Source organism: Anolis carolinensis, chromosome 2 (genome assembly GCF_035594765.1).
Source record: "Anolis carolinensis isolate JA03-04 chromosome 2, rAnoCar3.1.pri, whole genome shotgun sequence".
NCBI classification, from domain to species: domain Eukaryota; kingdom Metazoa; phylum Chordata; class Lepidosauria; order Squamata; family Dactyloidae; genus Anolis; species Anolis carolinensis.
The window spans coordinates 207908785-207936717 of record NC_085842.1 but is presented as its reverse complement, the minus strand read 5'-3'; the positions used below and the strand labels follow the sequence as shown (position 1 = coordinate 207936717).

Here is a 27933-nt window from a genome sequence, read left to right as displayed (position 1 = left end):
TCCATCTCCATTGGCACCTTAGAGACAAAGAACAGCAGAACAAGGGTATATTACCATTGTTCAAGACAGATGGCACCCTATGAGTATCCAAAGTGGGCTTAGAACAAAACCTTTCTAGGCTGCCTCCCTTAATCTCAGATCCTCCGGGCGTGTCAGACTACAATTTTCATCATCCCTAGCTATCATTGTCATTTGGAATACACCCATCCAGGGAAACTGAGTAGGGTTGCAGCCATAAACAAATTTAGGGTTCAGTCCCACAGCAAACTACCTGGGAGGAAGCCTAACTGAATTGAGTGGGGCATACCGCAGTAAGATCTGTGTATTAGTAGTTTCTCAGCCTCAGAGCCAGATCTGCTTTAAGAATTGCAGTAGGTACTTTGAGAATATTCACTAGCTCCTTCTTTCACCCCTGCTCTCAACAGGCAGAGTCAATACATCTGTGTCAAATAATCTGGCTCATTCATACCACACAATTCAAGAACGATTATAAGCAAAAGCACTCTCATGTTGTCATATTTTATTTAGTGGTTTGTTTATTCTGATTTATCTCCCACTCAGAGCAGCAGATTTGAATTGCACATAAGTGTCCACATCCCTTAAAGGGCTCGCAATAGAAAAATACAATAAAATAAACCAGATAGCTACATGCAGTGGGGGCAGAGGGGGGACGAGAGTAAAGAAAGCAGAATTTAAGCATGGTGGTCTCAACAGACAAAATCATCTCCTTCCAAAAGTTAGGAAAGGAGATTTTCCCATTATTTTAAATCCTAATAAAAGTCTCTAGCATCCTTAGCTACAGCTTTATCGAATAGCATAAATCCTGGAACTTGAAAGTTCTGCTTTGATACAGCAGCCCGGCTCTTGAAAAGCTTATTTTGGTTTATCTCAGGGTGTTTCCACACTGCCCTTTATCCCAGGATCTGATCCTAGATTATCTGTTTTAAACTGGAATAGTCCCCACTGCTAGATAACCTGAGATAAACAGATAATCTGGGATCAGATCCTGGGATAAAGGAGCAGTGTGGAAGAGCCCATGGTTTACAAGATATATTTTGTGCCAGAAATTCCCATGAATAAATAAGCAATCTATGAGAAGTACAATTTGAAGCTTAACAGAGCTTTGAGAAGCATGGCGCTAATCATGTTCCAATAGAGGTGGACAGCCTTTAGTTTCACTGCAAGTACCATCAGCTCTTCCTGACACACAGTTTTTGAGCCCTTCCATGCAGCCATTTAACGCAGAATATCAAGGCAGATAATCCACAATATCTGCTTTGAACTGAGTTATCTGAGTCCACACTACCATATAATCCAGTTCAATGTAGATTTTATATAGCTGTGTAGAAGGGGCCTTAGTCCAACAATATCTGGAAGGCCATAACCCGAAACCATCTTACAAAGTATGAGCTGAACACATTGGGATTTGTTGTGAGGAATACAGACAGTTCTCAAGTTACAAATATCTAACTTACAAATTCACAAACAGGGATGAGACAACAGGAAGTGAGAGAAATTAACTCCTGAAAGGGTTATCATGGGGAAAAGATATCTCAACTGAAGCTTTATCACCAATCCTTATTTCCATAACAAGCTAAATTTTAAAAAATCCAATTATCACAGGGACAGAAAGTGAGATGAACAGGGGAAACAGACAGCAAAATAAACACCACATATATTTTGACTGGAGTTAAGGTAAAGGTTTCCCCTGACATTAAGTCCAGTCATGTCTGACTCTGGGGGTTGGTGCTCATCTCCATCTCTAAGCCGAAGATCCGGCGTTGTCCGTAGACACCTCCAAGGTCAAGTAGCCGGCATGACTGCATGGAGCGCTGTTACCTTCCTGCCGGAGCGGTACCTATTGATCTACTCAAATTGGCATGTTTTCGAACTGCTAGGTTGGCAGAAGCTGGAGCAACAGCGGGTGCTCACTCCGCTTCCGGGATTTGAACCTGGGACTTTTCGGTCTGCAAGTTCAGCAGCTCAGTGCTTTAACACACTTCACCACCGGGGCTCCTTTGACTGGAGTTATACTTAATAAAATACCTGTTTCAACTTACATACACATTCAACTTACAGAACCTATCCTGTTTGTAACTTCGGGACTGTCTGTATTTGCTCCTTCTTATCTCCAGTTGATAAAAGATTATTAACCAATATCTATCCTCTTAATATTCTACTGTATTCTACTGATTATTTCTGCAGCACTGGCATTTGATTCTTTTAGAAGACACTCCCCACAACCATATGATTTCATCGCCAGATCTGCGTGTGTAAGGCAAAGAAGTCAAATGGCCATTCATTACTTGGGAGAATATACATTGTTCCATATTTCAATGTGTTTGATCATGAGATTTGCTCCGTAGTTTGGTGAAATCTGTGGTTTCATGGAAAAAGACTGGTGTATCTGGTGATATGAGGATGCTGAGCAATGTGATATCACAGCCATCACACTGACAAGCTCTCCTAATGCAGCCATGCCTGGCGCATCTGGCATTTGCCACGCTTGCACAGCTCAGCCAAACCTGGATGCTGCTACAGAGCCGTCTGCTCACACCAGCTGGTCTGAACAACAATTTGCCAGTATGTGGATGGAGCTCTCTGATGCTTTGCACAGACACCTTCAGTGAAACCAGTCAAGCTGAGTGTGGAAAGTGGGGGCTGGGGTGGGGGTGAAGGGGGATAACCTTTTGTACTACAACTACCAGAATCTCCTGTCTAGTGGCCACACTGGCTGGGAAATTTTAGGGGTTGTAATCTAAAAAGATAACTTTTCTTAGCTCTGACAGATAGGACAATGAGAATGGGGAGTCTCTGTTAAGGCAAAGCTACCATACAGGCATTGGCTACAGCCTTCCAGAGCAAATAAACATCCAGGACCAGAAGAGACAGAAGATCAGAGAGTCAAAATGTTTTTTATGCTGGACAACTTTGGTGGAAAGGTGGAGTTGCATATGAGGATGAGCATCATTAGAAAGCCAGAACAGAATTCTTGTTCCTGATATTCCTGCAAGGAGTCACTGCATCCAGCAAATTTTCACTGAAGTTAGGTATGCAAGACTCTTATGAAACTGAGAAAAACTGTGAATAAAAACTCTAATTTTAAACCAATTTTAGCTATTTTACCTAGTTTTTACTTCCACAGGAAGTTAATCACAGAATCATATAAAATGCCAAGAGAAGTGTTCTCTTTAGGAAACTCTATATCCTTCAGCGTACTTCAGTGGTTATAGAAGTTGACCATACAGTTATAACAGAGGACCTAGAGATTCCTAGAATAAAATCCACGAATAATCGAATGTTTTAAATGCAAATGTAAAGGACCAACTGTATTATGTGACTCCCCTGAAGGCACATCGGTAACTTTCCTTCCAGGTTTATTTTGAGCCATTCTGTTGTCCAACGCAAGCCTCTGTGGCCCCTTCTACACTGCCATATAAAATCTAGATTACCTGCTTTGAACTGGATTACCTGGCAGTGTAGACTCATAGAATCCAGTTCAAAGGAGATAATGTGAATTATCTGCTTTGAAAATCTGGATTATATGGCAGTGTAGAAGGGACCTGAGTGGGCTCGAAATCTGAAGCAACTAACCTAAGGGTCCAGTCTGAATTTCTGCTGGGCTTCTCATAAAAACACAAAATGCCAGGCTGCAGTAGCTGCTGCATATAGTCACCTACTAAATCTGTGTTCCTGTTTGCCCTGTGAACATTTTGCCCCTTTCCTTCAACTCTCTAATTCCATTTATTAGATTTATATGTCAGTTCCCAGCACATAAGGAGTTTTTAAGTACGGTAACTTACATGAAAGGATATAAAATCCATAATCAATACAGCAAGAGAAACAGTCAATGTAAGCAACAGTTAACAACATAAACTAAAAAAAAATGTAATAGCAATAGTAGTAAACTGCAATACACAAAATCAAGAGCAAGTATCTTTTCTCTACACAAAGGTATTCAATCATTCAGGGTGTGAGTGTTATTTTACCTGAGAAGTCCGACGGTCCCATTTGTCTGTTATAAATTGGTATTGTTTCTAAATTTTACATTATACCATTTTGGTCTTAATTATTTTCACCAATGAATCTTAAATTGATATTGAACCTCTCTGGCGCTGTTATTAATTTCTGATTACAGAAGCTATATCATGGAATTACTGTCTCCATTATGTGGGACAGAGGGATATGTAATACATACAAGGTTTCTGGGTGGTATAAGCTTTACATTTGCATTATTAAATGGTTGAATCAAGAAAGAAGGGTTGCTTACCAGTAACCATGTTTCTTCAACTGGTCATCTGTGAAATTCACACATATGGAATTTTCTGTGCCTGCGCAGTCAGTTTGGAATCTTCTAGAAGCTCTCTAGGATACATTTTGGTAGTAGCCCTGCCCACACTCCCCATGGATGTATATAACCAGTGGGAGGGGCTACCGCCTCAGTTCCTCCGCAGCAGAATAGCAACTAGGGACCGAGGCATATGAAGTAGTGGAGAGGATGGGAAGGGATGTGTGAATTTCACAGATAACCACTCAAAGAAAAATGGTTACAGGTAAGCAAGCCTTCCTTCTTCGTGGTGTCACATATATGGGAGACTAGCAAACTACTAACCTTGGATGGTGGGCCTCATGACACCGAAGAGAAGAGAACCACTCTGTGGAAGGCTGCATCTTTCTTAGAAAGAGTATCCACCTTTTTATGGGTAACAAAGGAGAGTGGGGTAGACCAGGCAACCTCCCATCAGACGTCCCCTCAGAACACCCCTCAGAGAAGATTGGGAGGTGGCCACGGCCATTGTGGAATGGCTCTTGATTTGTGGAAGTAAGTCACGATCTGTCAGTTGGTAAGTCAAAGAGATAGTGGACACAATCCATGAGGACAGCTGTTGGGGGAACACCAGAAGACCATTGGCATCCTTCTGATATTTGAGAAAAGGTTTGGGGGACTTTCTGTGCCCAGACATATATAAAAAGCCAAGGCTCTTTGGACATCTAGAAGGTTGAAGGGATTGTTCCAGAGGAGAGGATGGATTCTGGAAAAAAGCCAGTAATACCATGTCCTGTGATATGTGGAACTTTGAAGCAACTTTGGGTAGAACTACAATATCAGTACGAAGCACAACCTTATCTTTGTGGAAACATAGCTATGGTTCATCCATGTGAAGGGCACACAGCTCGCTCACCCATGATGCGGAGGTGATAGCAATGAGAAAGGCTGTCTTCCAAAATATGTCCGCCAAGGATTGGGGTTTGAATGGCAGGTTGGACAAATGTGAGAGTACAACTTCCAGACTCCAGGCTGGCGTGGGAGGTTGTGCGTTCTTGTAAACCTTAAGGAAGAGTTGAACCAGAGGGTCAGAGAAGCAGGAAGGGTGACTGGCCTTTCTCCTGTACCATAAAATTGCTACCAAGTAACATTTTAGGGAGGAGAAAGAGAGCCCAGTGTCCAACAGGGAAACCAGGAAGTCCAAAATCACTGGAGTGGTGGCAATTAGCGACTCAGTCCTTTTCCCATTTAGAAAGGTGATGAAATGATTCCATTTATAAACATAAGAACGCTTGGTGCAAGCCCTCTGGGCCAAGTCAATGATGGCCTTTATGGGCTGAAAGAGATGTTGGAACATATCCACCAGATTGTAAGACGCAGGCACTGTACGTCCAGATCATGGACCTGACCCCTTGGGAGGTCAGGAGGTCCAATTGACTTTGAAGGTAGATGAACTCGCTGTGTGATGCTTCAAGAAAGTGGATGAACTTGGCCTGTCGAGGCCACCAAGGGGTGATCAGGATGCAGTTTGGGTCATTTGTCCAAATTTTGGACACACTTTGTGTCAAAAGAGTAATCAGTGGAAATGCGTATAGGAAGGCGGGGTGCCATGTAAAAAGAAACACATTCCCGAGGTAGCTGTGCACCTGTCCCTGGGATAACCATGCACAGAAGTGATGGCAGTGAGCATTGTCCGGTGGAGCAAAAAGGTCCACTTCAAGAATGCCCCAGAGCTGGAAAACAGAGAGGACCTTGTCAGGGTTGAAGCACCACTTGTGATTGGTGTGAGTTCTACTCAGATAGTAGGCCAGAATGTTCACCTCTCCCGGGAGGTGAAAGGCAACGGGAACTGGTGTACCCCTGGGGTACACTAGTTCCAGATGTAGCGCGTGAGAACCAGAAGTGAAAGGGAGTATATTCCCCATTGTTTGTTGATATAGAATTTCATTGTCGTATTGTCCGTGAGGATTTTGACCATGTGTCCTCTTAAAGAACGTTCAAATGCCCGGAAGACCTTCTCAACTGCTAGTAATTCAAGGAAGGAGATGTGATGGCAAGCTTCCATCCTGGATTTTGGATTGTGAGGTTGTCCGAGTGAGCTCCACAACCCTGGAGGGAAGAGTCCATGGTCAGTGTCCTGGATGAAGTCGGAGAATAAAACAGAACTCTGGTGAACACAATGAATCACTTTGTCCACCAAAGAAGCAAGTGGCAGATGGCAGGTTGAATGAAGAGAAGAGTGTGTAGGCTGTTGCGAAGAGGGTCAAACATTCCCAGGTACCAGGCCTGAAGGGGGTGAAGTTTCACCCTTACAAGGGGAGTAAACATTGCTTCCCAAGTGTAGAGGACAGACAAAAGCAGGGGAGGGAGAGACAACATTTTATTCCTGCTTTGGCTCTTAGCTATCCATTGCTGCAACAAAAGGTTGAACGACACAAGCCTCAGTTGTGACCCATGAGCTATGTATTTCCTTGCTTTCTCGTGTTCACTTTGGCATTGTGATGGTCAAAACATGGCTTGTTTCTGCTTCCTTTGCTTGGCTGGAGACTTCTCTCTGTCATGGAAATTTTATAGACAAAGAGGGTAAAAATTGGTATATAGAAATTCATGGAAAAAGGTAGGTGGGCACAAGTAAAAGAGCAAAGAGATATTGATTCCTGGTGGTTTTAGGGTGCAAGGTGATGTAGACTAAAATGTACCTCTTTGTCCCACATAGAATCATTTAATTCAATGTCTGATGTAATATATATCAATTTTTAGAGGGGAAAAAGCAGCATGAATGGTTATTTCCCCACACACATTTAATCTTCGGAACAATTCTGTGAGATAGCTGAAAGAGTGCAATTGGTGCATTATCTCATAGCCTTGGATCCTATTACTTTTAACTAAGCCAAGGATCTGCAATGGGCAGGGCAAAGAATAAGCAGAAGGCTGTCTTGTGGCACATTATTATGAACTAGGCATTGGAAAGTAGTAACATCTCTTTCCTTCATAATACTTAGTCCTAGTCTCACAAGCTCCCACAAGGCTCTAGATTCCTATAGTGAAATTGTCCTTCGAAGTAGTACCTGAGGAAGAAACATAAATGATTTAGGTCATGAAGCTATTGTATTATTTTCTGAAAATAGGGAAGTGTTAGTATGCCTATTGATGAAATCTATGGAAGAAAGCAGGGTTATAGCTAAATATTAAGAAAACAAAAATAATGAAGACAGATGACTTAGTGGAAAACAAAGACATCAACACAGGCAAAATTATTCTACACTTTGGCTTGACATCGGAAGACTAAAACTTCAAAAGGAAGCTATGAGGAAGTTAGGCAAGGTCCTCAAGTCTAAAGGCATATTATTGAATACCAAAATAAGAATAATTCACACCATAGTATTTTTTATTTCTGTGTATAGTCCTGAAAAATGATCAATGAGGAATGCAAACAGGAAAAGAATCAATGCATTGAAACGTGCTGCTGAAGGAGGGCTCTATGAATACCATGAAACTGCTTGATGAAATAAATGAAGCGATCCTGGAACTATACTATGAACTCTCACTAGAAGCCAAGATGATTTGACCGAGGCTGTAGCACTTTGAATATATCATCCAACATCACTGTTGTTCTGTCACAAATTTTATGCAATAATTTCCTTTTGCTGTAGTCTCAATATTGTGAAGCAGGTGGTCTTGTGAGAATGTCAAAATTGTGTGATTGCACAATTGTGGAGAAACAGAAAAAATAGTATGCTGGATAGGGTAAACATGTATAGGAAGTGAGGCTATGTGGAGGAGTGATTGTTAGAAAGCTGTATCTCAGGTTCTGGCCTGCTGTGAACCAAAAGAAAGGCCTTTTTTAAGAATCTCAGAGTCTGGGCTAGCCCATACATGGAGATATGGACTGTCCAATACTTTGGATTTAAGTTATATAGGCTAAAAATCTGTCTTGTCACTAGATTACTATAATTTAACTGCCAGTCAAGTTTTCTCATGCTGAGGGTCGCACTTGCTACCACAGCCTCAGGCAGAAAAATAACAGCCGGGCAAGGGAAATGAGATGAAGCAGAACACTATCCAAACCTCCCTATGTGCAAATAACTACCAGCATGTGCCCACATGTGTCTTCTCAGTATTACACCCTATTGGATTCAACTGGATTTACTCCCTGTTAAATAGGTACAGGATTTCAGACTAATTCTGGTAGTGGCAATGGTGGTAGTAGACATAGCCCTGGAGAGAGAGAAAACTATTTGTATGGCATCTGCACTCCTTATGACTTAAAAGGAGGAGAGGAAGTAACAAATCATTTTGCCTCACAGACTGAAGGATTTATACATACCCAGATTCATGGCCAAATGTTTTTTCTGATGTGCAGGTTCACTTTAAACTCAGTGATTGGCAGGCAGGAGGAGACGAGGGGCAGGCTGGCGCGACGAGGCGGGCTGGCACGCAGTGCGGGGGCCAGCTACACAATGCCGAGCCAACAGCCCCGTCTGTTCATTTTAGTGCCAGGCCTGGCATAGGAGGCACTAATGAGAGGCAGACGAGTCAGCCTGAACACAGGCTTTAATTAGGTCCTGCTTTGAGCAGTAGTTCTCTTGCATTTTAGCACTGTTACGTGTCACTGTCCTCCAAATCTATGGCACACTGGTCTACAGAAAGCATTTTTATGCCTGAGTAACAATGCTCTCAGCCCTAGCTCACCCGCTGACATGTACGCAAATGTGTCTGTGCACTCTTATCACAAACCCATGAGTGAGCATGCTGCAGACATGGGGCTTTGTGGGGTCTTAAAAGTACTCTCTTAAGGTACTCCAGTTCCTGCTTAAAGAAGAAACAATGCTCTTGTCGCTTTTCACAAAAATGAGCCCCAAGTAGCTGTAAAAAACAAAGGCTCCTCACAGCAGCTATTTCTTGATAGGCTTTGTCTTCCATAATGCAAATCTATGCTAGGCGATCAGGCAGGTTGCATATTTCTGTTCAACAGGTCGAGACAAACACATTTTACCGCTTCCAGGTTTGGCATCTATCTCTCCAGCTCTGTTTTTCAAAGTCTGCACCTGCCACTACAGTTTTCTCCAACCCGGTGTCCTCCAAATGTGTTCTACTTTGACTCCCATCATGCAGTGCAGCTAATTGTAGATATGTGTCTTGAGCAGTCTATGCAGCACATTTGAAGTGCATCAGTTACAGGAGGCTGCAACACATATTCAAACACACTCACATGTATATGCTTCTCTCATTGGCTCCAGGGTAAGGGCTACAACCTAAATCATGTTCATATTCCTAACTAGAATAGACTCATTGAAGTAAATGGATGTACAGTATCTCAGTGTTGTTTACCATTCAACAACTGATTCAGTAGGTCTACTCTAGGATTTCAGTCAACATCACCTTCCTCAAACTCAGATGGCTGTTGCCCTCTTCCAAACATTCTAGAGAAAATTATAAAACATGCATTTACTCATGGAGGTCCTTAAATATTTGGGGGGGGGGGGGAAGAGTCACATCCTGAAACTTGACTAGACATTGCTTAAGCAGAGCAATACTTGTAAAAGTCATATTTTGGGCATCCAACTTTCAGCATTCCTGGGATAGCATTTCTATTTTGAAGGATTCTGAGGTTTGCAATCCATAAAGTTGTTTTTCCAAATTTACTTTATTCAATATTGAATAAAACTAGAGGCATGCATAGTTTTGGACTACATCTTTTGCTAATGGCTGTGGCTTCCAGGATTTGATGTCCAAAATATCTAGAAAGCCAAACACTTCACCCTAGAATGAAGTGAAGTGGACTGACTGTCCAGAGGTTGATGGATAATAATGATACCTGACCTTCACAACAGCTAGAGTAAAAGGGAGTAAAAGTAGGGTGGGCGGGAGGAGGCATCTGTCAAATGCTGATGGGTTTCAGCTCATATAATACATCAGTCACTGCCACCATACAGACAGATAGCTGCCACTCACCACTCTGGCAGACAGTCCTCCAGATGTTGCTGGAACTGCAGTTTCTATCTTACCTCCCCACTGGCTGCACTGAAGAAGAGTGACAGGAAGTACAACCAAAACAAATTCAGAAGAACCTCATGGTTTCTCTGTTCTGCCATAGCTGAATCTCATTTCAGGAATATTCAGAGAGAGGGAAATAATTGCTTTTATTATGCATTGACCATTTTCTAGTAGTATAGAGCAGGTCATCCTCTTCTATTTGCAACCTTCCTGTGTTTTTCTTCATGCTCCTCACATCTTTTCTCTTTCTATCCATTAAAGAGGGGGAAATGGGATAGCCGATCGAGATTCTTTGTTTGGTAGAGCTAGAATTTCATAGTACCATAAAGTTGAAAGCAACCATATAGTCTAAATCTCCCAAAAGTGGGGGAAACAACAGCCAAGGCAAAACTGGGTCAGAGAAGAACAAGTGTCACTGTATCCTATCTTGGTGCACAGAGCATCAAATGACTTGTATTGGGAATAGGTTGATGAATAGGGAGAAGTACAACGTTCTTTCATTTGCTTCATTTATATGGACCCAGCTGCAAACTGTACAGATTTTCACTCTTATTTCCTAAAGATAATAAATGGTTTCAACAAGCTTCTCTAGACCTATCTGTGCATAGCCACCCTGCCATATCCATTGATTCTGTACCCAAAGATGCAACCATCCACAGCTTGAAAATATTCCAAACAAAAATTTTAAAAATGAAAACTTGATTTTGCCTTTTATATACAGGAGCACCATTTTGCTATGCCTTTGTATACAATGCAACTTGAACATCCATGGATGTTGGTATCCCTGGAGGGATAACAGCAGTTATTAAAGGTTCACTGTTACATGGGTGAATACTGTTAAAAGGAATATGCAATTATGTTTAAAAACCAAGCATGTGTTCTAGAGAGCTAGTGAAGTATAATGGTGAAGGAATGTGGAATGGAATGATTATTGAAACCCCAAAGCAGACCCCCAAACCCAGACTCTTAGGACACCCAGACATAGAGCCCACCAATGACTTTACCCCTGAAACCCAGTTCCAGGCGACTTCCAACATGAACTCGCTGAATTACACCAAGCATGTTTACATGCCTCGGGGCAAATCTCATCATCTCATCAAGGAAGGGGTCTAATCCCTTTACAATAACCTTGTGAGTCTCATAATGGAACAAAACACAGGGATTTCCCAACACTGGGCCAGATCTTCTCCCTAGGAACCCAACACTCATGTTAGATTGCCAATACTCCTGTCATCTACTGTTAAGCTGGACAACACCCATTGCTCCATTCAGGACAGGTGAGATAGGGGCCATCAGCACCCATCAGCCAAAACCCTACCCATATTCTTTCCTTTCCTGCACCCATCAAATTCAGATCAAGCAACAGCCACAAAACTTCAAATTAAGCAATGATCATTCATTGAAGTTCCTGCCAAACCTAGAAACCAATCAATGACAGCGGCAGATAGCACACGTCAGCCAACCAGCGTGTGGATTCAGCTTTGTTTTAACTGTTGTCAAACCTCTATAAATGTTTTTGTATTTTTAGAATCTGCGCTCTAAAGACTGCCTCATGTCAGTCTTTAAAGCACAGACTCTGCTGGCATCCACCTTAGGCCAAGGTGAATAAATGACCCTGTTCTTTTTTTCCTTCAACCTGTCTGTATCTCATTCGATTTTTGTGGCTCCGAACCCGCAGTTCTTGCGGAAGCTGAAATTACTTAACAGAACCTTGGAGATCCAGATTCAAATCCCTTCTGACCTGTGAAGGACAATCTGATTTGCTTACAGGATTGTTGTGAGGATGTCTGGCCAGGAAAACTATGAATGCTGCCTTGAGGTTAGCAAAAGGACAGTGAGCTACAAATGTTAACACAACAATAGTTCAATTCCCTGCTCTGCTGTGGAAATCTACTAGGCAAATCTGTCTCTCTAAGCCTCAGAGGCAGACAATGGCAAACACTCTCTGAACTAAAGCTTGCTTGAAACTACTTGAAGGCACTCAACAACAGCAGTAGCAGCCCATGTCACTGCTCCCTGCAAAAGGCAACTCTGAAGAGAAAAACAGGAAGATGGGAGCAGGGAGAGAACAATCTGTATGACAGAAATAGTTTAGTGAAAGGAGCAAAGTTGTATATATGTCACACATGATTTTTGTGTGTACACAAAATTTCATTTTGCATGCTACATATTCTCTAGCAGTGGTTTCTAACCTGTGAGCTGCGGCCCGCAATAACAAAAATCCACGAACCTCCTTCTCCTTTATTTATTTGTTTTATTATATTTATTTTATTTCTGCTCCTTTCCACAGAGCTGACCAGCCTCCTCCCCCCCCCCCCCCCGCCTTTTTGGTACTAATGTTCCTGGTCAAAGTGGGCCCTGGTCAAAGTGTGCCTTGTTCAAGTGAGCCCTAGTAAAAACAACAACAACAAAAAACATTAGGAACCACTTTGAGGTTTTAAGCAGAAGCTGGATGGCCATGTGTCAGGAATGCTTTGATCGTGTGTTCCTGCATGCCAGAATGGAGTTGGACTCTAAGGGCCCTTCCACACAACCATATAACCCAGAACATCAAGGCAGATAATCCACAATATCTGCTTTGAACGGGATTATCTGAGTCCACACTGCCATATAATCCAGTGCTATGTGGATTTTATACTCTACGATTTACACCAAAATAAGTAGAGTTCAGACTTTGTAATGGAGACATGTTTTTCTCACAACGTCTTTTGAAGGTTTCTACTTATTTTTGGATAAAGTTTAAATCAGCAAGTTACTATACTGCCTATTGGATAGCAGCATGTATTTTCTATATGTGGATGGTGTGTGTGTAATTTTTAAGGTAAAGTAAAGGTTTCCCCTGACGTTAAGTCCAGTCGTGTCCAACTCTGGGGGTTGGTGCTCATCTCCATTTCTAAGACGAAGAGCCGGCGTTGTCTGTAGACACCTCCAAGGTCATGTGGCCAGCATGACTGCATGGAGCGCCGTTACCTTCCCGCCGGAGCGGTACCTATTGATCTACTCATATTTGCATGTTTTCGAACTGTTAGGTTGGCAGAAGCTGGAGCTAGCAGCGGGTGCTCACTCTGCTCCCTGGATTCGAACCTACGACCTTTCAGTTCAGCAGCTCAGTGCTTTAACGCATTGTGCCACCGGGAGCTCCATGTAATTTTTACTTTTCTGTTATTCAGGGTACAATCTTGTGTGTGTTTTCTGACAGTAGCACTTAATGTTTTTTCATGCTCGGATTCTATAGTATGCTCTTTGCATGTCTTCTGCCACCTGCGCATTTGGACATGGTTGTGGACGCATTTCAGTGAACCTTCAAATTGCTTGAAATATAATATAAAAGGACCTCCAAGGCAGAGCCAAAGCAAAAGGCTCTTGCTCCATAGGGATGGCTCCAGGTATTGGATTCCTTGTCACTGCAATTTGAGCCCTCCTCTGAATTCAAAGACATCACTGTGTTAGTCTGGAATATCAACATGCAAAGGGATCTTGTAGCACCTTTGAGACTGAGAATGGAACGACAGCTTGTTGCTAACACTTGTTGAAGAAGATGGTGTCGGTTTTTACCTGGACAAGTGCCTTAAAGAAGCTAATGGACTTTCTACTCCATTCAGCTATATTAGGTGCTTTGCATGTTATACCCTGCCTTGAGCCACAAGAAGATGCGGTTCATAAATAATTGTTATTTTTGTTGCTGTTATTTCCATTGGGGCATAATTCGTAGTTATGTTAATCAGCTATGTTAATCTGGAATATCGGTATGGAAACGGATATTGTAGCAATTTGGGACTAACTCTATGGAATGATGGCTTGTGTATTTTCAATATGGGAAATATAAATACATTCTAGAATCTAGAAGGCAATATAATAAAACATGCCATGATTTCTTGGGCCAGAGACTTGGGGGGGAAAAAATAGAAATAGGGAAATGAGACGACCTTTGGAAAAAATCAAATTCTCAATAGCAGGGTCCATTAGAGAGAACTTATACAAAATGTTTTACAGAAGCTATATACCGTAACTCAAGAGTTATCAGCTAAGATGAATAAAACCCACAGAGGGGATTGCTGTAGATGTAAAAAACATGTCTGGTGGTCATGTCTGATAGTATTACAATTTTGGAAAGGGGTGGAAACATGCTCACAATAATGTCAGGAAAAGCCCTGGAATATGCCTTCTAGGTCTATTCAGAGAGGGTATTAGCCAGGAAGAGAAAAGAAATCTGCCAATACAGCTTTGTTGCAGCAAGAATGGTTATAGCGAAATCACGGAAGGGAAAAAGAGAATTAATAGATTACATACAAAAAGGCCAAGATGTAAAAAATAATGAAGAATTTGTAAATAAATGACAGCTGGCCTTCACATATTTTGGAAAGAAGGCAGACGTTGACTTTAAGAATGCTGCAAGGGGAACTATTTAAGGAACTTATATGGGTAGGTATTAAAGGGTATAGATATCTTAAGGCCCTTTCACACAGCCATTTAACCCATAACATTAAGGCACATAATCCACAATATCTGATTTGACCTGGATTATCTGAGTCCACACTGACATATAATCCAGTTCAATGTGGATTTTATACAGCTGTGTGGAAGGGACCATAGTGAGCAGGGATGAAACTCCATGGTGCCATGGCTTCACGAGTGTGGGGATGGAGGGAATGTATGTATTGTCTACTGTGTTTGTTACTGTATGTTGCATGCTCTGTTGGTAAATGTATATCACTGCCTTTCCTTTTTAAAAATAATGATAAAATTATTATTTTTTAAAAAAATAAATAAATAAATAAATAATGTGTTATTGTTGTTGCTGTTATTTCCATTGGGGAAGAATCTGTGGCTGTGTTAATCTAGAATATCAGTATGGAAAGGGATATTGTAGTAATTTGGGACTAACCCCATGGAATGACAGTTTGTTGCTTGTACTTCTTGAGAAAGATGTCTGTATATAAAGTGTCTCAAAGAAGCTGATGGGACTTTTCCACTGCATCCAGCTGAATTTGATGCTTTCTATTAGGGAAAAATTCATAGCTCTGTTAGGGCCCTTCCACACAGGCCCTAAATCTCAGGCTCTGATCCCAGGTTTTCTGCTTTAAATTGGATTATATGAGTCCGCACTGCCAGATATTCTGGGATAAATTGAAAACCTGGGATCAGATCCTGGGATATAGGGCCTGTCTCGAAGGCCCCTGAGTCTGAAATATCAATATGCAAAGGGATCTTGTAGCAGCTTTGAAACTGAGTTTATTGGGTGGCATCCTGTTCCTTGCACTTGTTGAGAAATATAATGCTGTCTGTAACTGGGCAGAACTTTCCATCCCACATGGGGGCAGAATTCATAGCTATGCTCACCTGGAATATCAATATTCAGACACTTTCTACACTGCCATATAAAATCCAGATTATCTGCTTTGAACTGGATTATATGGCAGTGTAAAATCAAATAAGAAGTTAATGTGGATTATCTTATTTGATAATCTGGATTATATGGCAGTGTAGAAAGAGCCTCAGTTTAGAGACTAAAGCAGAATGGAATGACATCCTTTTGTTTGCACTTGTTGAGAAGTATGGTGTCTGTCTGTGTATGCCTACACTGTAGAAATAATTTAGTTTGACACCACTTTAACGGCCCTAGCTCAAGGCGATGGAATGCTAGGAATTATAACTTGGTGAGGCCCCAGAGCTCTTTGGCAGAGAAGGCTAAAGACCTTGTGAATCTACAACTCCCAGAATTCCATAGCATTGCATCATGACAGTTCAAGTGGTGTCAAACTGCATTCCTCCTGCAGTGTAGCTCCTGGGCAAGGGTTTTAAAGAAGCAAGTGGATTTCCACTCCATCTGGTCAGGGAGGCAGAACTCATAGACCTGTGAATCTGAAATATCAGTATGCAAAGGAATCTTGTCACAGCTTTGAAACTAATATAGAATGACATCCTGTTGCTTGCACTAGTTAGGAAAAAGGATGTATGTCTGTAAGTGACCAAGCGTCTTAGAAGCGCCTTGATAATCTTCCCACTCCATCCGGCCATGGAAGTACAATTCATAGACTTGGTTTGTCTGCAATATCAGCATGCAAAGGGATCCTGTAACACTTTAGAAACTCAGGCCTCTTCTGCACTTCTATATAAAATCCACATTATCTACTATGAACTGGATTATATGGCAGTGTAGACTCAGGGCCCTTCCACAAAGGCATATAACCCAGAATATCAAGGCAGAAAACCCCTGAATATCTGCTTTGAACTAGGTTATCTGAATCCACAGTGCCATATATCCCAGTTCAAAGCAGATAATGTGGGATTTTATTCAGCTGTGTGGAAGGGGCTTCATATAAACTACTTCAAAGAAGCTAATGTGGATTTATTTCTTTATTGTGTCAGAAGCAAATTGTGGATTATCTGCTTTGACAACCTGGATTATATGGCAATGGAGAAGAGGTCTTAGAAATTGTGGCCCCTTCCATACTGTATAAAATCCACATTGAACTGGATTATATGGCAGTGTGGACTCAGGCCCCTTCTGCACATCTGAATAAAAACCCACATTTTCTCATTTGAACTCAAATATATGGCAGTGTGGACTCAACCCAGTTCAAAGCAGGTATTGTGGATTATCTGCCTTGATATTCTGTGTTATTTGGCTTTGTGGAAGGGTCCTAACTTTACGGACTGACATTCTGCCCCCTTCTACACTGCCATATAATCCAGATTATCAAAACCACATTTATTTTGTGTCAAAAGCATTGCATAATAAGTAAGTTAAAAATGATAAAATAAAGGAATCACAAACAGCTAAATAGTTTTGGACCAAAAGCGGACAACAGCAATAGCATTGTCCGTAGTTTTAAACAACTCCTCCTCCATGCATGAGGCAGGGCATTGTGGGCCACATGATCTGATTTGAACTGGATTGTAGGAGGCCCCTTCAACACAGCTGAATAAAATCCAACATTATCTGCTTTGAACTGGAATATATGGCAGTGTGAACTCGGATAACCCTTTTCAAAGCAGATATTGTGGGATTTTCTGCCTTGACATTCTGGGTTATATTCCTGTGAAAGGGCCCTCAACCAATACAACACAACATCTGAGGATGCCTTCCATAGATGTGGATGAAACATCCACACAGCCCTATATCCCAAATATTGAGGCAGAAAATCCCACAATACCTGCTTTGAACTGGGTTATCTGAACCCACACTCAGATAATGTGGGATTTTCTGCCTTGATATTCTGGGATATAGGGCTGTGTGGAAAGGACCTGAGTTCAAAGCTGATCATGTAGAATCCACAGAATCCAGTTCAAAGCTGATCATGTAGCGCAGTAGTTCTCAATCTGTGGGTCCCCAGATGTTTTGGTCTTCAACTCCCAGAAATCCTAACAACTGGTAAAGGCTGGGATTTCTGGAAGTTGTAGGCCAAAAACATCTGGGGATCCACAGGTTGAGAACCACTGTGGTAGAGTTTATATGGCAGTGCCATTCAACAACAACAATTCTTTATTGATTAGTCACTTTTGACCATATCAAAACATGTAAAACATACAATACGTACACACTTATGCATACATACAATAAAACCATGTAAAGATACAAAACATCCTGACCTGCGGCCTAATAACCCGCTCCTAGATAAGTGTACAAATACAGAGTAAAAAGGTTAAAATTAGTAATTTCCTAAGGTAAGGTTTGAACAAGGATGGGGGTAAGTAAAACAAGTGTCTTGTCCATAGTAAATTTTAAGTTTGGATTTTGCAATAATGTCTCAGCTCTCAGCTTCCATCTTCTCACGAATGGCCAGTGCTTTTTGCATAAAAAGGGCCAGTTTTAAAATAGAGTTTTTATCTGAACCCTGTAGTTACCTCTAGACTGGATTATTGCAATGCGCTCTACGTGGGGCTGCCTTTGAAGATGGCCCGGAAATTACAATTAGTACAACGTTTGGCAGCCAGGTTCCTAACTGGAGCAAACTAAAGGGCACGTTCAACGCCTCTGTTTAAGGAGCTCCACTGTCTGCCGTTTATTTTCTGAGCCCAATTCAAGGTGCAGGTTATCACCTACAAAGCCCTAAACGGTTCGGGACTCACCTACCTTAGAAACCGCATCTCCCCCTATGAACCCGCACGATCTCTTCGCTCGTCGGGGGAGGCCCTTCCTCTCGCTTCCACCACCTTCGCAGTCGCAGTTGGTGGGGACGAAGGAGAGGGCCTTCTCCGTCGTGGCCCCCCGGCTTTGGAACTCACTCCCCAGGGAGATCAGGCAGGCCCCTACCCTCCTTTTCGGAGGAGCCTGAAAACCTGGCTCTTCCAGAAAGCCTTTGCTGATTAACCTTTGTAAGTCCGACCTATTTGCCCGTTGAGTATAGATCCATAGGAATGCCTTCTCAGCATTACACTTATCACTTTAATGACTACGCCAGCTCCCTGATGACCTCAACATATTTTGCACCTTGGCCCAGATTCGTAAATTCAATTCATGTTTTTTAATATCTATTTTGTATGCTGATTTTTATGACTGTTTTTATCAATATTGTTGTTTATCATTGATTGTTTGTTTTATTGCATTGTTCGCTTTTATATTGTTACGTCTGGGCTTGGCCCCATGTAAGCCGCCTTGAGTCCCTCCGGGGAGATGGGGCGGGGTATAAGAATAAAGTTATTATTATTATTATAGAAGGATATGCCATTGCTCCTTCTATATATATAAAAGAGTAATGAAATTTCGGCCTAGGACAAAACAACAAAATTACACATCCTAGAAACACTAAACTTGGCAACACAACCCCTCATCCATGCCTCTACGTTCATACAACAAAAAGAAAAGAAAACTAAAGTCCTAATTACAGGGAGATGAATAATTGTTTTTTATTCAATTGCTGCCAGTTAGAAGGCTAAGCTCCGCCCACTTGGTCTCCTAGCAACCCACTCAGCCCAGGGGTCAGGCAGAGTTAGGCCTCACTTAGGCCTCTTCCATACTGCCTATAAAATACAGATTATCTGATTTTAACTGGATTATATGGCAGTGTAGACTCAAGGCCCTTCCACACAGCTATAGAACCCATTTATAATCTTATATTATCTGCTATGAACTGGATTATCTTGACTCCACACTGCCATATAATCCACTTCAGTGTGCATTTTATACAACTGTGTAGAAGGGGTCTCATATTTTGCCACAGAAACGCGTGGCTGGGCACAGCTAGTATTCTCTAAGTGAGTATGATTCTCCAGCAGAGGGTCTAAATAGAGAGATCGAACCCTGATGTAGTAGGGGCATTTTAAGAAAAAATGTTCTGAGTCCTCCACTTCTGCATCTACCTCACGACACCCACAGGTTCTCTTCGTATAGGGGATATATGGCAGTGTAGATGGGGCCTCTGTTGCTCCCACGTGTTGGGAAAGCTGATGTTTTTCTCTACCTGGGCAAGGAGCCTTAAAGACATGGATGGCCTTGCCAAATACGCCCAAATATGGTGCTTCCCGTGCAAGAGGATCTTTGGCCAGGCCTCAAAGATCCCCTTAAATCCCTCTTCCTTCTGATCCTCCTCCTGGGCGCGTTACTTTCCTTCCCAGGGAACATCTCCCACTTACTTTCTCCCAGCCTCCATTCCTTCCCCTCCTTCGGAAACCACTCCACCCACAATCTCTGGCGCCGCGCGGCTCCCTGGGAGTTGGAGTCCCTGCGCTCGGCGGCCGCCCTTTGCGAGCGGGAGGCGGGCACTACACCTCCCAGCATCCCTCGCGGCCGGCCTTTCCCCCGCCTCCCCCAGCTGGCTCGAAGGCTCTGCTTGTTGTTGTTGTTGCTGCAAGGTTAGTGAGCGGACCAGCTGGTTGCTCCCTGGGTAAGAGACGTCTTCGCTCTTGGGGAAGGAAGGGGGACGCCGTGGCTCTGCTTTCTCTCCTCCCTTCGCCTGCCTTGGCCGCCTTTCTCAGGAACCGGGTGGAAGGATTTCGGGGTCCTTTGGGGGAGGTACCCCCACCCATCCATCTCCCCATGCACCCCACACTCTTTAGTTCAGATGTGTTTTATAATCACGTACACATTGGGCACAAAGAAGAATCAGGAAAAGAAGGGGGAGCGTTTGCCCTGGTTGTCCACGTCCTCGTTTCATCGCTGTAGGAAAAGTGGGGGGAGAGCCGGTGATAAAGCCAGCGCCAAAGGCTTTTGCAGGCCTTCCTCTCTGGAAATGCATCGCTACGAGGCCGAGGTGGAGGAAAGCCATCGCAGGAAGGCCTGCAAAGGCAAAATGGTGCTCTCCCCTCTCTGCTTTCGCTTCTTTCTCCCTTCTGGCCTGCTGCACATACACAACCCTCCAGAGTGGGCCGCTCCTGAGACCCCTTCCACACTGCCATATAATCCAGATTATCAAAACAGATCTTCCATGTTATTATTATATTATGAGGCTACGGTGACATATCACCCAGTTCAAAGCAGGTAATCTGAGTTTTATATGGCAGTATAGAAGGGGCCTTCACGCAGCCCTATATCCCAGAATATCAAGGCAGATAACCCAGTTCAAAGCAGATATTGTGGGATTTTCTGCCTTGATATTCAGGGGTATAGGGTTGTGGAGAAGGGCCCCTTATCAGAGACAGGTCCTATATCCCAGGATCCGATCCCAGGTTTTCTATTTATCCCAGATTATTTATTTATTTATTTACAGCATTTATATTCCGCCCTTCTCACACTGAAGGGGACTCAGGGCGGATCACATTACACATATAGGCAAACATTCAATGCCTTTTAACATAGAACAAAGACAAGACAAACATAGGTTCCGAGCAGGCCTCGAACTCATGACCTCCTGATCAGAGTGGCTGGTTGCAGCTGGCTTGGTCTTCCGCCTGCGCCACTGCCCAGACTCATATAATCCAGTTTAAAGCAGAAAACCTGAACTCCGATCTTGGGATACAGGGCCTGTCTGGAAGGGCCCCGAGGCCCCTTCTACACAGCTGAATAAAATCCCACATTATCTGCTTTGACCTGGGATATATGGCAGTGTGGACTCAGATAACCCAATTCAAAGCAGATATTGTGGAATTTTCTGCCTTGGTATTCTCGGTTACATAGCTTTGTGGAAAAACCCTGAGACAACCCCAAACTTCTTTTCTGCTCCTCTTTCTTTTTCTTTCTGATCTCTTTTGTGTGCCTGCAATTTAGGTCCTGCATGGTAAAATTGATGCAGTTTGACTCTACTTGAACTACCCTGGCTCAAAGAAATGGAATCATATTTTAAATTTTTGTATATGTGATAGTTTGTAATTTGAGTTGATATTGTCATATGTTTGAACGGCATCCAATTGTTGCCAACTGTTAGTCACTCTGAGTCTTTCTATGAGGGAGAGAGGGTAGGATACAAAACAAAGTAAATAAATACTGGAAATAAAAATAAATACGGTAATAGGAGTTGTAATTTAGTTAGGCAGCAGAACTCTCTTATGCTCCATCTACACTGTCATATAAAATCCAAATTATAAACTTTGAACTGTAGACTCATATAATCCAGTTCAAAGCAGATAATCTGGATTATCAATTTTGATAATTTGGATTGTATGGCAGTGTCGAAAGGGCCTTAAAGAGAAGGATGAATACTTTATAGGGCCCCTCCCGTGCAGCTGTATAACAATCCACATTGAACTGGATTATATGGCAGTGTGGACTCAGATAATCTAGTTAAAAACAGATATTGTGGATTATCTGCCGATATTCTGGGTTATATGACTGTGTGGAAGGACCCTAAGACTACAACTCTCAGGGTTCCATAGCATCAGGCCTTAGCAATTATAATACATCTGAACTAAAAAAAAATGAAATCTTGGTGTCTTGATTTTTAGTCCTGTTCCTGTTGCGCTGATGCAGAAGATTGCATTAGATAGACCACATCATCTCTACACCCCTTCTACATTGCCATATAATCCAATTATCAAAGCAGATAATCCACATTATCTGCTTTGAACTGGATTATATGATTCCACATTGCCATGTTATCCAGTTCAAAGCAGATAATGTGGATTTTATATAGCAGTGTAGATGGGGCCTGAGTTTCTTAGATACAATTATCATGATTGTCTATGGGTGAGCAGAGGATGACTTGTATATGGCTCATGTTCTGTATCTCAAAACAGGAACTGATGAGGGAATACTGGTGCCATTTTTGGATTCAGCAGATGAAATATACCCAGAGTTAGGGCTATCATTTGAGGCACCAAAATGTGTGTTGGCCAGTTATTACTGTTATTATTCATACCCCACTTATTCTCTCTTAAAAGAGACTCAGGCCTCTTCTTCACTGCCATACAATCCAGATTATCAAAGCAGATAATCCACAATGTCTGCTTTGAACTGGATTATATGAGTCTACACTGCCATATAATCCAGTTCAAAGCAGATAATCTGGACTTTATATGGCAATGTAGAAGTGGCCTCAATTTCAAACTGCATTAATTCTACAGTGTAGATGCACCCCATAGCTCTGCATGGCCAGCATAACCACTCTTATGTCTATCCTATTGTGTCTGAGCGGCAGCCTGCACACTCAACTACACACGTAAATGCAAATATGAAATGTGAAATCTGTGCCAGAGTTTACTTGTTGTGTTAAAGAAAGGGAGAGTGTCCTGATGCTTGTGCTTTCTTGGAACACCAGTCTCCTTTGTTTGGCTTTGAAGCTGCTCAAGTCAAACCTCGGCTGCTAACTTAGGATAGGAACGGTTTTTTCCAAGACAGAGGAGTGATGGCCCTTTTTCCCAAACAAGGAGGGGATTTCAAAGGCTCCCCTTTCACCTAAATTACAACACGGATCCTTCCCTTATAAACCAGGGTTTCTTGCGTAAGCTTCATGCTGGGCCAAGGAGATACTCCAGTTTTTGCCCGGGTGCTTCCCACGCTTCACTTTGCCTGATTTAGATAGAGAACTCTGATTGCGCCTGTGTTTTTGTTTTTGCTGCACCCCAGCACAAGACATGCCAGGACTCTTTCTAGGGCCCTGATTGGTGGGACCCTTGGGAAAGTCCCACCCATCGCCTTTCCATTCCCATCCTGTCCTTGCAGGGAATGTGTCCTGCTGGAGCTGCCAAGGTTTCGTTTACCTTCTGGCTTGGCCGCCCCTGGGGCATTTTAGGATAAGCTCTCGCATTGCCTTGGCTTGTTCTGCCAGTTATATAGGCGTCTGGTGCAGGCCTCATGGTTTCACAATAGAGTTTTTCCTGTAAGGAATGTTTACAGCATTTGGGGATTTTATTTATTTATTTTTTTAGTTTAGGAAATAGGTGAAGAGTGAATGGGACTTCTGCAGTTGTGCCTACTGTGAAGAATAGAGTTGGGCACTTATTTTCTCCTGCCTCTTCAGGTCAGAATTTAGGTATGATTAATTGCTATTATTGAATGGAAGAAGTTCAGGTTATGTCCAAAGAAAGTACAATCAACCTTCCACATTTTTTGCACTAAAGGACACAGCACCATAGGCTGTTTCTTGAGGCTGAGTACGGTTGTCTTCCAAGTGTAGATTTTTGGCGGTGGTCCAAAAATGACTGTAGAGACCTATTCTGGATCCTCATGGTCTTTTGCAGCGAGGACATACATTTCTATCTAGGAATCAGATGGGAATTTCTAGGAATCTATCTAGGTTCCCCTGCAAACTCTATAGTCAACTTCTGGAAATGTGTGTGTATATATATGTGTGTGTGTATGTGTATGTGTGTGTGTGTGTGTGTGTGTGTGTGTGTGTGTGTGTGTATATATATATATATATATATATATATATATATATATGTCAAAGTATGTCTGTCTGTCTGATTGCCTGCCTGTCTGTCTGTACCTCAAAGGTTGTTGCTAGGTTAAATGGTTAAATGCTAGGTTAAATTGGCTGTTACTAGTTGAAGGATTGGCTGTTTGCTAGGTGAAGTGGCTTACTGTGATGTCAGTGGGAAAGAAAGGTGAGGTGATGTGTATGAGGGGAAGAGAGGAAGGAAGGAAAGAGCCGCAAACGGCCCGTTCCATGCAGTTGAATAAAATTCCACATTATCTGCTTTGAACTGGAATATATGGCAGTGTGGACTCAGATAACGGTTGAAAGCAGATATTGTGGGATTTTCTGCTTTGATGTTCTGGGTTTTATTGCTGTGTGGAAGGGCCTAAAGCAGTGGTTCTCAACCTGGGGTCCCCAGATGTTTTTGGCCTGCAACTCTCAGAAATCCCAGACAGTTTACCAGCTGTTAGGATTTCTGGGAGTTGAAGGCCAAAAACATCTGGGGACCCCCTGGTTGAGAACCACTGGCCTAAAGAGAGCAATGTTCCCATGTAGACATTAGGAGTTAAGCCCTCTCAGAGATGAAGAAGGGAGAAAGGGGAGGGGAAGGAAGGAAGGTTGGAAGGAAGGAAGGGAAAAAAGAAGGGAAAGATGGGAATAGAGTAAAAAAGGAGATAGGGAGAGAGAAGAAAGAAAAAGGAAAAAAGTATAAGGGGAAGAAAGGAAAGAAAGAGAAAGAAAGAATGAAAACAGGAGCAGTGGCCCCTCCGAAACCCAGGCAACGCCAGGTATATATGCTAGTTGACTGTATGAATGCACTGGATGACATGTTCTTAGAACATTTCAATTAAATCTGTAAATAATCACAAAAGGGAAACCTGAAAATGTGGATTACGAACTGTAGGGGTGGTTTTGAAATCTCCTTCTTGTTTGGGAAAAAGGGGGTCGCTCTTCTGTCTTGAGAAAAACCCTTCTAAACACTGAACCAAACTGAACTGTCAACATTTTTGCCTCTGGATTTTGGGATGGCAGCTTGAAAAGGAAATCAGAGAAATTCATTTAAGAGCCAGTATGGATTATCAGTTAGGTTCTTGGACAAGGGATCTCAGAGATCCAGTCACTAGTGCAGTGGTGACCAGTGTAGTGGTGAAACCCACAAAGTGACCTTAGGGTAGGCATTCTTTCTGACTTACCTCACAGGGTTTGTTGCGAAGATACAGTGAAAAAGAGGAGGGTCTTGTATGCTGGCTTCATCTGTAGAAAGAGATGCTGATTACAAATGTGAAAATAGCAAATAAACATGGAAGTCAAGGCTACTGGGCATAATATTCTACCACTGGATTGAGTCATCAGGTGAATGCCATTGGCTAGAAAAGAAATACAGCCAGCTCTCCACATTTGCGGAGTTCACTCTCATTCATATTTGTGGATTTGATTACAGTAATATGTTCTCTTTAGGAGTCTCTGGGCCCTCCAGCATAATTCTGTGGTTAACTTCCACCACAGAGTGGAAGTTGCACTGAATGACCTAGATATTCTTAGATAAAATTTCCGTAGGCATTTGCAGATTATCCTGCATGATTCTATGATCACCTTCAGTCAGAGGTTGATTACAGGATTGCAATAGAAGACCTAGAAATTCTTAGAAGTTAAACATTCTCTCAGATTGAAAAAAAGGTGAGGTTTTATTTATTTACTTTTTCTATTTTGGGTTCCTCCACCCTTGATCCAAACAATTATGAAGGGCTGACTGTAGTAGCTTTTGCACTCCTATCCTATTTGTGGGCTTCCAGTGGGCATCTCATTGCCCATTATGTAGAATCAGATTTTGGGCTAGATACTAGACCTTTGGTTGGATTCAGCAGGGCTCTTCTTAGGTACTTGAATATTGGATGAGCAGCACAATGGTAAAGTATTTATTACACATGCACAGAGTCAAGATGCATTGTACTATATACTCCCACTTCCTGCTCTACTTCTAACAACAGCATGCCACTCAGTTATGTGATCCTTCACCCACATAAAAATGTAGGAAGGTCTGTGCTGGATCAGACCATTTCCTTCAGCAGCTTGTTTCTGGAATCCTTCAAGCTGGGCATAAAGGCAGTAGCCATTATTTTGTTTTTTCTCTGCAAATTCTGGTATTCAGAAACATACTTTCTTTTCACAAAAAATCAGATGACTCTAATGGTTGTGAGCTGTGGATAGACTTGCAGTACAAGTGTATGTCCAAGTTCTCCTGAAGTAGTGGCTCTCTCCCTGCTCTGTGGAAGCAAATTCCACCAAGTGGATCTCACAGAAGATAACAAATGTCATCTAGGATTCTAGGGGAGCCACCTGGCTCTGAACCAATCTTGTGCTGTAGAGGTCTGAACCTTTGGCAGACCCATGGGACAATCATTTTCCTAAGATCTACCACAACTGCCAAAATACAGCAGCAAACTTGAAAACAGGAAATGTTGAGTTTTAGCTCTTCTGTGTAGGAGGAAAACACTATCAAAGACACAATTGTTTTATTTCGAGCCTGCTAATTATTTTCAGAGTCTCAAGCCAAACTTGTTATACTTGCTAGAAATCCTTTGCTCTGTTTGGCCAAAGGCAGGAGTAAGAGTGCAGGTAACCAGGTGTGAACAACTGAAACCTTACTTTGATGACAAATAATCCCTAATCATTCTGCTTTTTTAATTTTGTGGAGCTTGGACCTCCACTCAAGTACTTTTCCACTGAAATGTTTTATTTTATTCATCTATACATCAGCCTTCAATGCAATGTGTAAAACGTTTCAGTAAAACAAATACAGTAAATTAAAAAAAACTTTGGCCCCATCTACTCTACCACACAACTGCATTGAACTGTATTATATGAGGCTACATTGACCACTATGCATTTTGGATAAGCCGCAAGACCTCCCCCCCCCCCCCCCAAAAAAAAAACCCACACAGTTTCAAAAGCACCAGGCCCATTTCAAACTAAGAGATGTTGAAAAAATCAGCTGAGCTGCAGAAACAGAAGTGGGGACCAGTAGACTTTCAAATATTGTTGGGGTACAATTCCTCTAGATCAGTGGTTCTTAACCTGTGGGTCCCCAGGTGTTTTGGCCTACAACTCCCAGAAGTCCCAGCTAGTTTACCAGTCATTAGGATTTCTGGGAGTTGAAGGCCAAAACATCTGGGGATCCACAGGTTGAGAAACACTGGTTTATAGAGATGTGTATAATACCAATACATAAGAAACACTATTGAAATAACAATTTTTAAAATTATGTTTTTTCACTTCCGTAAGGGTCCTTTTTCCTCTAGTTCCAGCAAATGTGGAAAGCTGACTGTATAGATACTAGAGAACTTGGTCTTATGTAAGCTAATACTCATACACACTATTTTAGTAATGTGTGCTGATGCTGTGTAATGAAGGCTCTAGCTGATGCCTGGACTATCCTGTTTTTAAGTACATACAAGGCGAGACAGAGAGATGGATCATCTGCTGCTATAAAGCTGAAATAGTGGTAGAGTCATATGAGAGATGCTCACTTGATTCTCTGCATGTTTAATCATGAAACCTGTTCTGTGGCCTTGAGGGGAGGCAGTCTCTAGCTCTTCTCTCCCTTCTCTGAGTTGCTGCTTCAAGTGAAAAACCCGGTGATGGTAAATTGCCCTGCGGGGCTGAAGGATCTGGGGAAATAAATGCTGGCAAGTGATGATCATGGTGCCTTTTTATTACTGGTCAGATGGCAAACCTGTCTAGGTGGGGCTGACCTCATTTTTCTCTTGCATGCTTGCACTGCATTGCAGATGGTACTGCTATTAGCTCTGGAACAAAAGGAGCAAGAGTTTATTGTGCCCTTCCCTCTACCAAGGGCTGGCCTACCTCTGTGACTTGTAGAAGATAAATGATGCAGAGTCCAGAATGTAATACAAAAAAGTAGGTTCCAGAGGATTT

The 27933-nt window shown here is 42.3% G+C and overlaps 1 protein-coding gene and 2 long non-coding RNA genes across 6 annotated transcripts in view; 2 read left to right on the top strand and 1 right to left on the bottom strand.

Annotated features, from left to right (window-relative positions):
- Positions 1-144: 144 nt before the first annotated feature.
- LOC134296506 (uncharacterized) lies at positions 145-27799 on the bottom strand. The gene is made up of 3 exons (XR_010003285.1): positions 27525-27799; positions 25191-25251; positions 145-6821 (listed from the first exon to the last, which is right to left on the bottom strand). It is a non-coding gene; the product is annotated as an uncharacterized LOC134296506 (long non-coding RNA).
- On the top strand, positions 6746-7873 carry LOC134296505 (uncharacterized). The gene is made up of 2 exons (XR_010003284.1): positions 6746-6884; positions 7672-7873. It is a non-coding gene; the product is annotated as an uncharacterized LOC134296505 (long non-coding RNA).
- The window catches only part of calcoco1 (calcium binding and coiled-coil domain 1), a 40999-nt gene continuing 32992 nt past the window's right edge, over positions 19927-27933 (top strand). For 2 of the 4 annotated variants that reach the window (XM_008103647.2, XM_008103645.2), the window contains exon 1: positions 19988-20091. The gene's annotated coding sequence lies outside the window, so the exon portion shown is untranslated. Of the gene's footprint in view, positions 20092-27933 lie in introns of all 4 variants that reach the window. The other 2 variants (XM_008103646.2, XM_008103648.2) reach the window with 2 other exon arrangements.